A 15,541-nucleotide genomic window follows, 5' to 3' on the forward strand; every position below is an offset into this window, starting at 1 on the left:
TATGTTCGGTCGGCTGTTAGTGTTCATCATGTCAAATGAAGGGATTCGGGTTGATCCCTTCAATGTTGAGGCAATAGTTCAGTTGCCTTCCCTGTCCTCAATTCGACAACTTCAAAGTCTTCAAGGGAAGGCTAATTTCTTAAGATGGTTTATAGCGAACTATGCTGAGATCACTAAAGGGTTCATGCGTTTGCTACGCAAAGGAGTTCCATTTGTATGGGACGACATTGCGCAACGATCGTTTGATGCTTTGAAAAAGGCATTAGTCTCTGCCCCACTTTTGAGTCCACCGGATTATGGTAGAGAATTTCTTTCATATCTCGCTGCAGCAAAATCAACCATTGGTATGGTTCTCGTTCAGGAGGACGATGCTCTCACCGAGCATGTGATTTATTATTTGAGCCGAGGCTTAATAGGTCCTGAACTTTGCTATTCTCCGGTTGAGAAGTTGGCCTTGGCAGCTGTCCATGTTGTCCAGCGGCTCTGTCATTATATCTTGCTATGCAAAACTTTTGTCTTAGCGGCGGTCAATCCATTTCAATTTGTCCTCAGTAGGTGAGTGATTAGGGGCAAATATAATCGATGGATAGTCATATTACAAGAATTTGATCTCGAATTCTTGTTTCCCAAGTCTAAGAAATCCATGGTTTTCACTGAGCTAATTTTTGAGCTACCTTGTGGAGAGGATACTGTTTATGAGGAAATTTTTCCCGACGAACATTTATTCCTCATCTCTTCAATCGACCCTTGGTATGGAGATATCATTGTTTATCTCCAGACTTCGAAGTTTCCCCCTACTTTCTCTAAGGATGAACATTGAAAATTACGTCACCTGGCTAAAAATTATGTTATCATTGGTGATATATTATACTGTCGAGGAGTTGATTCAATTCTTCGGCGCTATTTAACCTTAGAGGAAGCAGAGTCAGTGCTAAATGAATGCCACAGTGGAGCTTGTGGTGGTCATCTATCAGGGCTTGCTACAGCCAGCGCATCTTACGTGCCAACTATTTTTGGCCTTCACTCTTTAAAGACTGTGTGGAAGCAATCAAACACTATCACCCTTGTCAAATTTTCACCCGCAAGATGCGCACGCATCCAACTCCTCTTTTTCCTGTTGTCACCGTCGGTCCCTTTACTAAGTGGGGTATTGATTTTATGACTTGTAATCTGCCTTTAGCGGTGAATCACAGGTACATTATCGTGGCCGTAGACTACCTTACGAAGTGTGCCGAGGCCATGCCTACATACAAGAATGATAGTGACACGACAACATTGTTCCTTTTTAATTAGGTTATCTCAAGATTCGATATCCCGAGAGAGATTGTCACTGATCATGGCAGTCATTTCCAGAATCAACTGATGTATGAATTGGCTCTCAAATTGTGTTTACGGCAAGAGCATTCGTCTCCTTATTATCCTCGGGCCAATGGACAGGTCGAGGCAGTCAATAGAACTCTTAAAATGATCCTCCAATGGACAATCGACAAAAATAGATCCAATTGGCACGTTATGTTGTATTCTGCTCTTTGGGCATATCGAACCTCCGTGAAACGGCTACTAGTTTTACACCTTTTTAGTTGGTTTATGGGATGGAATCTATCTTTCCGGTTTAATGTGAAATTCCATCTCTTAAGTTAGTTGTTGAGATCCTTCCTAAGACTTCGAGTCTCGAAGAGCGCCTCCTTCACTTGGAACATCTCGATGAGCAGCGTCGAGATGCAGCCACAGTGAATGAGGCTCATAAGAAAAGGGTCAAAATGCAGTATAATAAATCTGTCCGTCCTCGAGTCTTTTCTGAAGGTGACCTTGTCTTGGTCTATGACCAAGATAAAGATACCTTGGGGGCATGAAAATTTAAGCCTATGTGCTACGGTCCTTTTATTATTAAACGAGTTTTAGAAAAAGGGTCGTATGAGTTAATCGATTTTGAGGGAAACAAGCTGGCAGAGCCCCGAAACGAACTCTACCTGAAGAAGTACTTTACTTAAGTAGAAATTAGGAAATGGCTTCTTTGTACATTATGCATATTTGTACATATATCATCGAGAGTTTTTGATATCAACACTTTTTTGTCTGCTATGGCAGGTGTTGATGGATTACTTGGTCTATTTGGGGTTCGACAATGGTGCTAGTTGGTACACTTGGAATCTCGCTTCCGCAGCTTGGGTACTCTATTATCTAACTGGTCAATTGATGGTATCAAGAGGTGTATGCATCGGTATTTCTTCAAACAATATGGCTGAGTATACTGCCGTTATTAATTTATTATCCGAGGCAATCTTTCTTGGGATCGACTCATTGGTAGTTTATCTTGATTCTCAATTGATAGTGTCACACTTAAACAACATCTATCCAGTAAGGGATCCATGTTTATATCACCAGTATTTAAGGGTGAGGTTGTTGCAAAGATCATTTACTTATATTAATTATTTGCACATTCCAAGATCTCATAATTGGTTAGTTGATTCTATCACTAATCAGGCATTAGACTGGCACATCAATCACTCATCACAATAAAATCAAGCATCAAAAAGTCGAACTGTATATATATATATATATATATATATATATATATATATATATATATATATATATATATATATATATATATATATATATATATATATATATATATATCGTAAAGCGTCTCGAGTGTACATATGTGTGTCCAAAAATATACAAAATTGGGACTCAAATGCCCAGAATCATGTCTGGCATATCTAATGCCCTGGCTCAGGATGAGTGGCCGAGTAGGTAACTATCGCATTGGTCACACGCCAAAAAGTGCGAACCTAGTCACGTGGCATGCCAACCACATGATGCTGCATATCCTCAGGAAGGTCCTCTATGGCATCCAACGGTACTTAGTAGCTCAGTCTCGCCAAGTGTCGCTGGACGTTGTGTAGAGTCTGTTCTGTATCAGCAGTAGTCTTTTTGGCTCCTCGGCCGCACTGTCCATGCTGCGGGAACCCATCTGGTCGTACCGACCTAATATCTGAAACATGATCATCATATCAGTCATTTAAATCTCATCAAAAATATTTTTCAAAATTCATCATTATATTTGAAAAATCTAAAAAATCAAAAAATAAAAAAATTCTTACCAATCTCGCCCCATGCTGCGTTCAGTGGTAATGCTAGATCAGGATCTCCTCGGAAATCCAGTGCAACATAGGGGTAGTCATCCATGGCAATGATCTTCTGATCCCACCAGGTGAAGAAGTCATCGTCGAAGGCAGTCCTTAGGACCTCCCCACCCCCCAGACGTTTCATCAGATCATCCCACCAGCCCATGTGTGGATCGCGTGGGGTGCTGATGGAAACTGCTGCCCTGGGGCGGAGTGCGAAACCTTCTCGAAAAAGAAAATGCACAAGATAGTCCCATATCCAAAGTTTTTGGTCTGTCCCCTCCTGATAGAGGTGAACTGGCTCTTCATGTTGGCTAGAAGAGGAGTACACCAGTCAAACACAGTAGTGAGACAATCAACTGCCACGCTCATGGTCAGCCTTGATGCCTGATGCAGAGAGGACGATCTATTCACTCGAGCTATGGTGAACAGGATTTTCCTTAGTGATAAACTCGCCACATGTGTGACGGAAATCTGGCTCCCAACCTTCTTGAGATGTCCTGGGCAATATATCTATACATAGTCTTCAATCGTGAGACTTCTCCGTGTCCTGCCCCAGGAATGTACTACCCCTCCCCTTCAGGAAAGGCCCATAATGAAATAGATATCCTATACTTCTACCCTGAGTGGCATCTGATCGATCATAAAGGCTTCCTCCTCGACGTCCCAATAATTAATGAGCATCTCAAGCAGTCATGTGTTTGCTTTCATATTCGACAGTTTGAAGAATTTAAGCAAACCGCATCCCCGTAGGGAATCTAAAGCTTCTGGACTGTTCATAGCTTCATTATCCACCGCTGTGTGCTCTCTTTCACACCACGTGACAGGAATTCTGAGAAAAAATGATTTGTAACCGTTAGTTTTTGTTTAAAAATTGTTCGCGGCGTATACGCGAGTCCCTCTGCACACAGTCGAGTATAGGGCCCGCGTGTATGCGGGTTTCATATTACCAACCCGCGTATACGCCACGGAGAAATTTTGGGCAAAAAATTCAACGGTGAAACATTAATCAAAAATCTTAAAACAAGTCACAATCAATTGCAAGCTAAGTATAAGAGTTACCTGGAGGTTTTTGACGAATCTGAACGATTGAATCTGGCTATGGGATGTTTGTTCCTTTTGCTCCAAATCCTTTGCTCTCAAACTCAAATGGTAAAAATGGTGAGTCTAAAATCTCTTTTATAAGCTTTGAAAATGCAAAATTTTTTCAAAATTTTATTTTGTTTGGCCTCATGTGACTTTTAACTTGGGAGCTTGGAATGTCGATATTGGTTTGTTTTTAAGGACATTTTGGACATTTTTCGATAGTTTTGAGACGGTTCCATGACTACTAACATGTCATGGCAGGTAGCATTTTCTCACTGGAATATAGGTTAGGGACACCATTTTTCCGTTGCATTATGCATACTAGCGTCCATTTGCCGATACATCTGCCATAGGGTCGACCCCATCATCTTATGGTTCGTAAGCCATCTTCACTCGCTGATTCTTTAAATCATGACACGATGGTAGAGGCATCCTTTACATGGGCATCGTAGTTAGCACCTCACTAACATTTGTTGCCCATGCTGCTCCAATTTGAGTAGGCTCGGGAGTCCTTTGTAGTCCCGCCATGACTTATCCGTTGAAGACTCATTCCTCTTTGCTTCTTCGCTTCATTCTGGCCTTATACCCTAGAGGCTCCTTTGTGCTGAGTTGTACTACTGCATTGCATGTTGATCACTTGCACCTTTTGGCCTAGAGCCGGCTTCACTTGGACTCGTGTTTAAGCCAACTTTTGACCATGACGACTGCAAAATCAACTTTGCATACCTTTGACTTCTGCAGAATGACACACCTTGACCCATGGCAGGAACACACCTTTGAGTGTCACTGACTAGTTTTTGCCTCCCTGCATTGAGCATAGGAATGTTCCATTCCCAGGAAGTAGATCATCTGTTTCACCGAAACTCATTCTTTCCACTATACCATAGCATTCTTTTATTCTTTTTCAAGCTTAACAGAAAGAGAAAAAAAAATTAAATATTCCAAAAAGAGCGGGAATGGGAAAATATTTCCATTTTATTGTTGGCATCTAGAGTCAGTCGTGTCGCCCTTGAACAAAGCACTCAAAGCAATGTCTCCTCCGTTTGGGCGGGATTTAGTTTGTCTTAGGTACGCCTTAACCTTATTATTGAGTCAATTCTCCCCCGATTGGTTATCTCTTCCAATGGATGGTTCGTTCATGCCTCCTGCATGAAGAACTTATACAGAGTCATCATATGATGCCACATAGTTACATTGAGTCGTGCTTTTGTTCAAGGGAAGTTAGCCTGAGTCGGCCTTTCTGCAGTGTCTCTTGACTCATTTTTCACTCGGCCATCCCTGGTTGTCAGTATCATGTCTATCATCACATCAGCTATATTGGTCCTTTACTCGTGCCGGTTTGAGAAGGTCCCTATTGACTTCTTGCTGGGAGGTCTTGTCCTTATCGATGACAACATCTTGCTCCGAGGACAGGCCTACAGCCGCACCCTGGCCCTATTTTCATTATTGATAGGTCACCTTATTCTCAGCATCGATTAGTATCATGGGTATTTGACTGAGTGGTTTCCCTTGTGTTTGACATCAGCTTACATTATCACACATTGGGATTCGTGCAGTACCTTGATTTCCATTTGACCCTATTGGTGGATACCTCACCTCTGTGTCAGCTTTCATTATTGGTTGGTTCAGAGGGTTTCTGTCGTGTGCTAGCCACATCTTGTGTACACCGGAAACGTACTTCGGTTGGGTTACTACATCTCTTTCGTCTGATTCCTTCCACATTATTGGCCTACGGGTTACACTCGCGCTAGATTTATGGAGGATGCCTTAATGCCTTCCTTCTAGCGGATCTTTCCCTATCGACTCCAACTCATTGCTCTGGGGCAAAGATCTAGAGTCCATTTGGCAGTACCTTGGGGTTTGTAGTCATTAGTGGCAGATCCTTCACTATTGACAATGGGAAACCATCATTGTCTCTTGATCGATAGATTCTTATAGGTGTTCGACTCTAGTTCATCTATTCACACTTGTTAGATTGTACTGGGTACCTTGACACTCATTATCATTATCGGTGAGTCGTCTTGCATTTGTTAACGGTATACATCAATGACTAGTAATCAAATGATTTCTAACATGGTCGACTTCAGATCATTTATTCCCATGGTGTAGAAATGTACCACGGTGGTCGGTGAAGACCTCAGCTTGTATCAGCATTCATTGGTTCACTTGACAGTTGCTCCTGTTGCTGCTAGTTGATACCATTCCACCTTATATGTTGCGGTCAGTCATGGTGACATTCTATATGCTAGCACTTGAGTTTGCAGTGTAGTACCATCCTATTCCATCATGTTCAGTTGGTATCTTTTGGGATCAGTCTTTGATATCACTGGTCCGTTGCATCTTTCAGCATCATTGACAATTTTATATGCGATATTGAGAAATGTACTTTTTCGATCATGATCAGATGATCCATTATGTATTTTCCAGTCATTTATACTTGTATACTTAGTGGATCCACTTGTACTTGATATGCAGATATGCTCTACTTTTTCTGAGCATGGGTATGCCCACCTCAAACAGTGCTTCTTTCTGATCTCCTTTGGTGGCTTGGCAGGCTGAATTCTGGTGAAGTCCTCCTCAGTTTTTGACAGATTTCCTTTCCATGTACTTGCATAATACATTTCGGCCATCATGTACCCCTTCTGACCTCATATATAAGGGGGCATCTGTTATAGCTCCAAATCTTACTCTTATGGTTTGTGATGCTGCACTCATGGCCTAGGGCAACGCCTCCTTCCAAACCTAGTCCTAAAATTTAAATAACAGTATTTTATCCCTTATACGCGGCATTGCCCTGAGCTAAACGCGTGTATACGTGGGTCTATGTATACCCAACCGATGTATATGTATTAAAACACTTAAAAAAATATAAAACTCCTTATTTTCGGGCGGAGATCACGGGTTTTACCTGATGATCACCTGTTAGTGCCTGTGGCCCAACTTTTCCCAACCAACTCCCAACTAAAAAACTACTTTGGGAGAGGTATAAAAATACCTTAATGGGAAGGCCTAAGGGAGGAGAGAAGAGAGAGAAAGGTTATTATGCTGATATTTTTCCCCTGACCACGTCTGAAGTCCCTTATGCCTTCTGCACTTCCCCTATTTGTACAGGAAACCCTTTTTTCCTTGTGTGTTGATGCTCATCCACCATTTATGACATCATGGAGTAAGGCATGGAAGGAGTTTGTTAAAGGCTTGAGGCTGGAATGGATCCAGAAGGAAGCTTTGCTTGGAGCCTGCTGAAGGTGACTCAGGTGAAATTATTCCTTTTTATGTACTTTATTTGTCTATAATAAAAGAAATAGATGTCTTGGTTCCTGATATGAATCTTCTTTACGTTTATGATATTCATGTTTAGAATTCATATGTAAATGGTTGTTTGGATTTCATAACTAACTACCCTTATTTATAACATAAAGATGGTTTCCTTATAAGGTTTTGTCGATACTATTGTGTTCTTTGGAATTGGTTGTTTTGCAGGACAAAAGAGAAGAAGGGAACTCCAAGAAGGGTTTGGACCCTAAGGGCCTTCTCAAATGTAGGACCTAAGGTACGTCCCCTTTAAAATATAATTTTCTTATAATAGCATAATGGCTGTGTGAATGTGTGCTTCTTTGAGTAGATAACTTTCAGTCTACTAGGGTTTCAACCCGAAAAGACCTAGGGGAACATTTCCATCCAACAAAATGACCTCCCTTAGCTTTGAGCTAGGAGAGCTCACATCATCATCGATGAGTATGAAATCAGTGTCTAGGCCTCCTGAAGGGCCCTCATGCTGCATAGGCTTCTTGCCTCTGTCCTGTACCTGTACTACTGATGATGGCAACGAGACCCCTTTCACCGCGGGTGGAGATACTACTCGTCAGGCTGCTGCAAACAATCCTCTCACGCCTCTCTGATAGGTGACATATGTCGGCACACTAGTAGTCTCTGCCTCCAGACCTCCATGCTGATGTGAAAGCTCACCTGCATGATGTACAACCTCCTGATGAGCTGCTAAAGCTATGAAAAAGTCATGGGAAATGAAGTCTTCCCATGTGATACCCTGCAAGCCAAGCTGATATACACCAATGATCTTGATGAGCGCATAATGGTAATTGCTATTTTACTACTGTTTAGGAGTCTTCTTTTGCACAAGAGTAGTCATCCTCTCAATGTTTTGGCATATGAAATATGGAATGTTCATCATCTTCACTCTCATGAAATGCATCAACAATCTGATATGGTATGCATAGAGGTGTGAGAAGTGGCCCTCACAACTGAAGTATCTGATAATGAGTCTCATCAACGGCGCATATGATTCTTTCAAAAACTAGAATGGGAACACCCTGCTGAGCTGTTTCACATCGCTGTGCCTGATGTATGGTTCATAACGTACTTTTTCTACATGCATTATTTTGTTCCACTCCTCACCTACCTTCGGTATTCCTGTTGCTTCAGAAATGGTCTCTGGTGTCAAGGTGAAATTTACACCAGCAAGAGTTACCTGACCATCATGCAAATGCAAAACAAATAACTGAGCCAACTCCTGATGATGCTGAATCTAAGAAATCATTTCGAAATACTGAAAGCATGACTGTTGTTGGAAACATGCCATGGAAAGTGGGAAGGCTTCTAGTTCAGTCAAAGAGGTGGGCTCTTCTCTAACATGTTTGCCTCCTTTACGAGGCCTTCTCGGTGCATGAAGCCCTATGGTAGAATCATTGTCTTGTTCATATGATGAATCAGTCTCCATTTCCATAATGTTTCAGGCAAGGTGTATGTTTATTTTGTTGAGAACGACTAATTGTTGTATTTGTTTTCAATGCCAAATGTGTCAAGTAGGAAAGGACTGTGATAAATAGGGACGGTGGGTATAGTGGACTGTGGGAAAATTATGGTTCAATCAAGTGAAGGTGAGGACAGTCACTTGACTGCGTTTAAAAATTTGGATTTAGGGATTTTTTGCAAATGACATGGAAAGTGATAGGGATGGGATATTGCAGGGCTTAGGGGTAGGGATAGGAATAAATGGGGGAATAGGGGATTAGTGAATTTAGGGGCTAGGGGAACTAGGGGATAACGGAGTCAAATGGAAACAAAGGGACAAGGAAATAAACTTGGTGGCAAAACAATCATCAAAACCCTAGGCAACAATTTTGTTTGATAGTTTTGAAGAGATAGGATTTGTTCTCCTTTACACATTCGTCATCTAATAAACACCATCACATAATCATCACATTTGAGTGCATAGCATTATTGGAGACTCTACCTACTTGAAACGAGGCAAATCTGTGTGTTGTTGAGAAATTTGAGCGAATTTTGACCGTTTTCGGACCTCTGGCTATATGCACCGCGCGGCATACCCAGTGCGTTGCGTTGTCTATGTGTGCCATGCATGTTCAAAACGACACTGTGAATGGCGGCTCTATGTGCCGCGACCTCACGGTGTGCCGCGACTACCTCCCAATGCATTGCGCAAGCAATTAAACACAGAGTCGGCCTTCAAAATCACAATTCTGCCCTTCCACAATCGAACTTGACTTCTCGCTGTCTCGTTGTGTGCAAATGAATTGTTTGGACACAAAAATACCTTGTATAACCATTGTACTTAAATTTTTGATCTCAATAACCCACTTTCTAATGTTTCCACTTTCGCACTTTTCACTTTCTAATACAAACTCTGTTTTTTGTTGTTTCCTTTGACCTTTGACTGAAATGATGAAACTCTTGGCAATTTTTTGCAGGGATTATGGCCTTGGATTTCCGCAAAGGGTGACCAAGGCTACACTGAAGAACTGTAGAACTTGAAAAACCTTAAAAATTACATATTTATTACAAAAAATGAATTTAACGATTTCTTCTTCAAAACAGAGTTTTGAAGAAGAATCATTCTCAAGCATTATTGATAATGAAAATTTTGGAATGAAAACTTATTAGGGACATCCTCATGTGCCTGCTGGCATTATTGGAAACTTTGAAGACAAAATTTGCAAAACCCTAGACCTAATGACTGAAATGACTCTTGTCTGACCAAAAGATGATCCATAATGACTATAAAATTGATTTTATGAACTTTGATGATCAGACACAAACCAGCAGGTACATGACATGAGGGAAGTACGGAAACAAGACCCTTCCGTTAGAAGATTGATGCTCCTAATGGAATGTAGATGATCGAGCTAAATGAGACACCTAAAATGAAATGCAACAAAAGAGGTTTTGATCTCTGATGGAGGGCTGAACAGAATGACACTAACACTAGGCACGAATCAACAGCTCTAACAAATCGGGTTTCCCCTAAAGGTGTGGAGTAAGGAAGAATTTTAGCAACCCGCACGCACGTAAAGCATTTCGGCACCCAGCATCAGCAAAGGCTTCCTCATCATTGATATTGTGAGTTTGTTCCTCCCAAACAAATGCCATGATGCCCTGCATGACAAAAAAAAATGAATTAGAACTCCTATAAATTTGAATTCATAATTTACACAAAAAATTAATTTTATGTCACCATTGTGACTGTTTTTAAAACAATCGCGATGGTGCTTAGTTCACAGTTCATATTTATTGCAATCATCATGAGAATACATCAGTTTCTCGCGACGATCCGAAGGTGTTACATGTAAATCACACTCAGTCATTGCAGACCCAAGCAGCTTTTCCGCGATGATCGAGAGGCGGATTCTGATTCAAAAATCCATCTAAATTCACCGAACCAATGCTAAATTGCATGAAAAAAGTATTAAAATGCAGCGCAAGACGAAATGTACTTACTTGCGCGAAGGTTTCAAGATTAACCATGGATGGATGAGGGTGGAATCAGCTTGAGAACTTTGCTCAGGTTGGTGCTCCAAACGCTCCAAGGTAAAACAAATAGTGCAAATGATAAAAACAAATGGATTACCCCCCCCCCCCGTTTATAGTATTTTTTGAAATATAAAATTTTTTACTTTAGAATGTGGGTTTTTTCCATTTTTATTGGAGTTTTTGGTTTTTAACTATGTTTCCACATATATTAATCATTTTATGTTGAATGGGTTTTACGTTTGACGTGTTTTGAGCAAAACTACAAGTAGTGGGGTTACCTAATACTTCATGTGCACTTGATCTGTAACGTCCTATTTAATGCTCTTTTCCGACATAAAAGAAGAAAATATAGCCGAGTTACCCCTTTTGGCTCATTAAACAAAATAAGAGGTGGTCTGCTTTAAGCTCTTTTCAGACCGTGTAAACATGAAAAGATGCAGGGATTTTCTCGTTTCGGGTTCATTGTTGGTTATCAAATGACATGGTTTCGATCACATTTCTACTTTTTCAGGTCGAGGTCACTAATCACAAAAAGTACTCCTTGATCGTAATGGTCAAGCGGTTCTTTCGAGTATCATTTTATACTTTTTTCGGGCTTGAGAGACACAAATATACGAAAAAGGACCCCCCGGATTTTTCTTTTCTGTGTATTTTTCAAACTCTCTAAACATGAAAAAGGCTCCGATTTTTACCTATGTTGGACTCATTAAACCCTGACGACATTGGACTCATCACCATGACAAGGCTCGAGCTTCTCCTCCCTAGGTATTGTTAAACTGTTACTAGGTTGGATTCAGCCAAAGGTCAAACTTATATTACAATCATATACTATCCCCTTCAATATTGTTTTCAAAAAAATAATTGGGGTACTCGCCAGCAATGGTGGGGGAAAATTTGGAAATCATCATTGTCTATGGCAGCTAGTCACTCTTGAACATCGACACTTTTGCTTCTTGTCAGGTTGGGACATCCATGCATCGTCATTTGGCCTTCTGCAGGTTTGGGTTGCCATTTAGCCTCATTCCATCTAATCCATGCTATCTCCATCAAGCCTCTGATCCCTTGGTACCTGAATGCTACCACCCTCCGGAGTCGTGTCACCGACATGTTCAAGAGTATAATCCTTCTGTAGTTTACATCCTCGCCTCCTCTTCTGATACTTTGTTTCACCATCTACCACTTGTTCCTTATCTTGTGTCATTGATGAAACATTATGGCCCTCCTGCGACAGATCATCTCCTGTCGACATCAGCTCATTATCCAAGAGATTGATCTAGAGATTCCCTTTGGTACCTTGGAGCTTGCATGCCTTAATGGAAAGTTCTTCGTGCCCGACGATCGACTTTCATCATTGGTCATCGATTGGGTGATTCCACAAGTGTTCGACTTCAACTCCTTCTTCACACTTCATGGATTGTCCTAGACAGTACCTTGAGAACCATTAGCATTATTGGTGGTTTCTCTCACGCTTGTTAACAGTTTTCATCATTGAGCGGTACTCAAGTGACTTTCTATCATGCTCGACCTCAACACATCTATTTGCATGCTAGAATTTGTACTATGATTGGTTGGGTTCAAGACCTTGAACTTAGATTACACATGTTCAGGCTGTGTGGATTGGTTCATGATTACATGACTCATCGATGAATGGCTGTGACCATACCTGAGTCTTCATGGATGACTGTGACCATACCTTTTATCATTATCATTGTCTTATTAGCTGGGTGGCTGCGTCCATACCACAGACCTAGTTCGTATGTCTTTTGGATGGCTGCGCCCATGCCTAGACAACATGTATTTCACTATTAGAGATATCAGTTGTACTTGCGCCTACAGGTTCTTCCAGATGGTATTCCAGCTCAGTCAGTTTCGTAGAGCATTTCACCCCTCCTACTCTCTCAGGTTTCATACTTTAGGGGGCATCTGTTACATAGTAATTTTTCACTGCCTTCACCCTAGTCCTTCTACTATGTCATGTGTCCTAGTGAAACATGCTAATACTAAACAAATGCTCCCTTATGTTTCCAAGTGACCCACTTTTCCTAAGTTTTCTGCCTCATCACGATAATGGACTTAATATATGCAATGAACAGTAGTTGTAAATACTCCAGCTACGCTTCCAGCATGGAAATACATATGTTTCCCATGGCGGTCTAATTACATGCTCCGGCGCGAGGCTACTTGCTATATTTAGCGACGGTCTGACTGGCTACATTTCCTACTAGTGATGTCAGCGCTAAAGCTTAGTTATAAACTTGCGACGATCCAGATTGGGTGAATTCGTTCCAACAGTCGACCTTCTGGATGTCTCTAGACCTGGTTGTTGGCATAGTTTCCTCTGGTATGGCAGTTCCGTCATTCGTGTTACCTTCCTTGGGGATAAGCTCTTTCTTGCACCTTTCATGGAGACTTCTTCTCCTATTTAAACACTCACCATTGCTATGATCAGCTAGTTAGTAAATTCTTGGATTGAGTAGTGTTGTTAGTGCTTTTTGAGTTTGATAAATAGCTAGTGTGGGTGTGACAAGTGTGGATTGTTAATAGCTTGTGGAAAGTTGTGAAGTGCCCTTAACTTTTTGCTAAAACTTATGAGTGAGAGAGAAACTTTTTATGTTGGGAGATCCATCTTCAAAGAGTGAATGCTTGAGAAATATACTGGTTGGACCCTTTGAGAAGGCTTGCGATGTCAAGACTTTGGTTGTAAGCTTGCTCTTGTTTCATTATTAATACAATCAATGATGTTTTCCTATGTCTCGTATGTAATTTACTTGATAACTCATGACTTCTTGACTTTGTGAGTAAATAGATCATTGTTGTTTTCTAGTTACATGCTTTGTTGTATTTCCTTTTCATTGTTTCAAGTTTATCACTCATTGAGGAGAAGGAAGTGAAAGCTGGAGCAGTGCAACGGAACTCCATTGACCACCAGTTGAGGTAGGCCTTCAACTATGACTGTTTAAGGAAATCTATTGTTGATTTTTCCTTGCTGTGACTAGACCCACTCTAGGGCTAGAGTGGTTGCCTCTGTTCATAGAGGGAAAACTTTCCTGCATCACAGGGAAAGAGTGGAAGAATGTAACATAAGCAGTGAAAAAGATCCTAAAATCATAAAATTGTCCAAGTCACTCCCAACTGCTAAAAAAAAAAATTACATTGCTTTATTCAAAAAATTCAGAGATATCTTTCCATGGAGCTATGAAGGTCTAAAACCTATGATACAAAGATTATATAGCATCAAATTCCAATTAAAGAGGACCAGAAACCATTTAAAGAAACATTTCAGAGAAATAATCCAGTGTTGATGCCTTTAATTGAGAAAGAAATTAAAAGAATGTATGACTCTAAAATCATAGTCCCTCTTAGGAACTCTAAATGGTTTTCTAATATAGTGTCAACTAGGAAGAAAATAGGTGAAATTAGATTATGCATATACTTTATAAACCTTAATAAAGTTTCCTTGAAGGACAACTACTGTTTACCAGAAATGGATCATATCCTGTAGAAGGTAGCTGGATCTTCTAGGATTTCTTTATTAGATGGTTTCTCAGGCTACAATCAAGTTTTAGTTCACGTTGATGATCAAGATAAAACAACTTTTACTACTCCATGGGGTTTCTTCATGTATGTCAAGATGCCTTTTGGGTTAATGAATGCTAGAGCCACACTTGAAAGAGAAATGGGTATTTCCTTTGTTGATGAAATTGGTAGGCTTATTGTGATGTATCTAGATGACACTACTGCTTATTCTAAAACTGATGAAGAACATGTGTTACATCTGTGAAGAGTATTTGAGAAATACAGAAGGTTTGGTATTTCACTAAATCCTAAGAAAACACTTTTTGTCCTTGAATAGGGAAAACTTATAAGTCATATCATCTCCAATGAAGGTATTAAAATTGAACCCAAAAGAATTGAAGCCATTTTGAAAATCAATCATCCTAGAAACATTACGGAACTTCAATAATTTATTGTCAGAATAAACTTCCCAAGGAGATTCATGCCCAACCTTATAGAACTCCTCATAAACATAATGAATATGCTAAAAGGAGATTTAGAAATTAGATGGAACATTGAGGCTAGGAAATCATTTGATCAAGTTAAACAAGCATTAACAAAAGCACCAGTCCTAATCAGTCCATATTTCACTAAGGATTTTATAATATTTTCATTTGCATCTGAACACACTGTTGCGGTTGTCCTTTTACAAAAAAACAACGATGTGTTTGAGCAACTCATTGCTTTATTTAGCAAGGCTTTAAGGGATGTTGCACTAAAATATAACATAATGGAAAAAAATCATTTTCACTAATTAAAGTAATCAAAGATTTTAGAGTGTATATCCTCCATTCTCACATAATTTATTATGTACCAAATGTTGTGGATAAGGATATTTTAACCCAAAATGGACCAGATGGTAAAAGATGCGAATGTATTTCCATCATTCTTGAGTATGACATGGAAATCAAGCCACCAAGCTTATCAAATGACAAGGATTAGCTCCATTCTCACATAATTTCTTATATACCAAATGTTGTGGA

Source organism: Pinus tabuliformis, chromosome 8, assembly GCF_031772625.1.
Source record: "Pinus tabuliformis cultivar Carrire ecotype Pingquan chromosome 8, CPIR1, whole genome shotgun sequence".
Lineage (NCBI taxonomy): Eukaryota > Viridiplantae > Streptophyta > Pinopsida > Pinales > Pinaceae > Pinus > Pinus tabuliformis.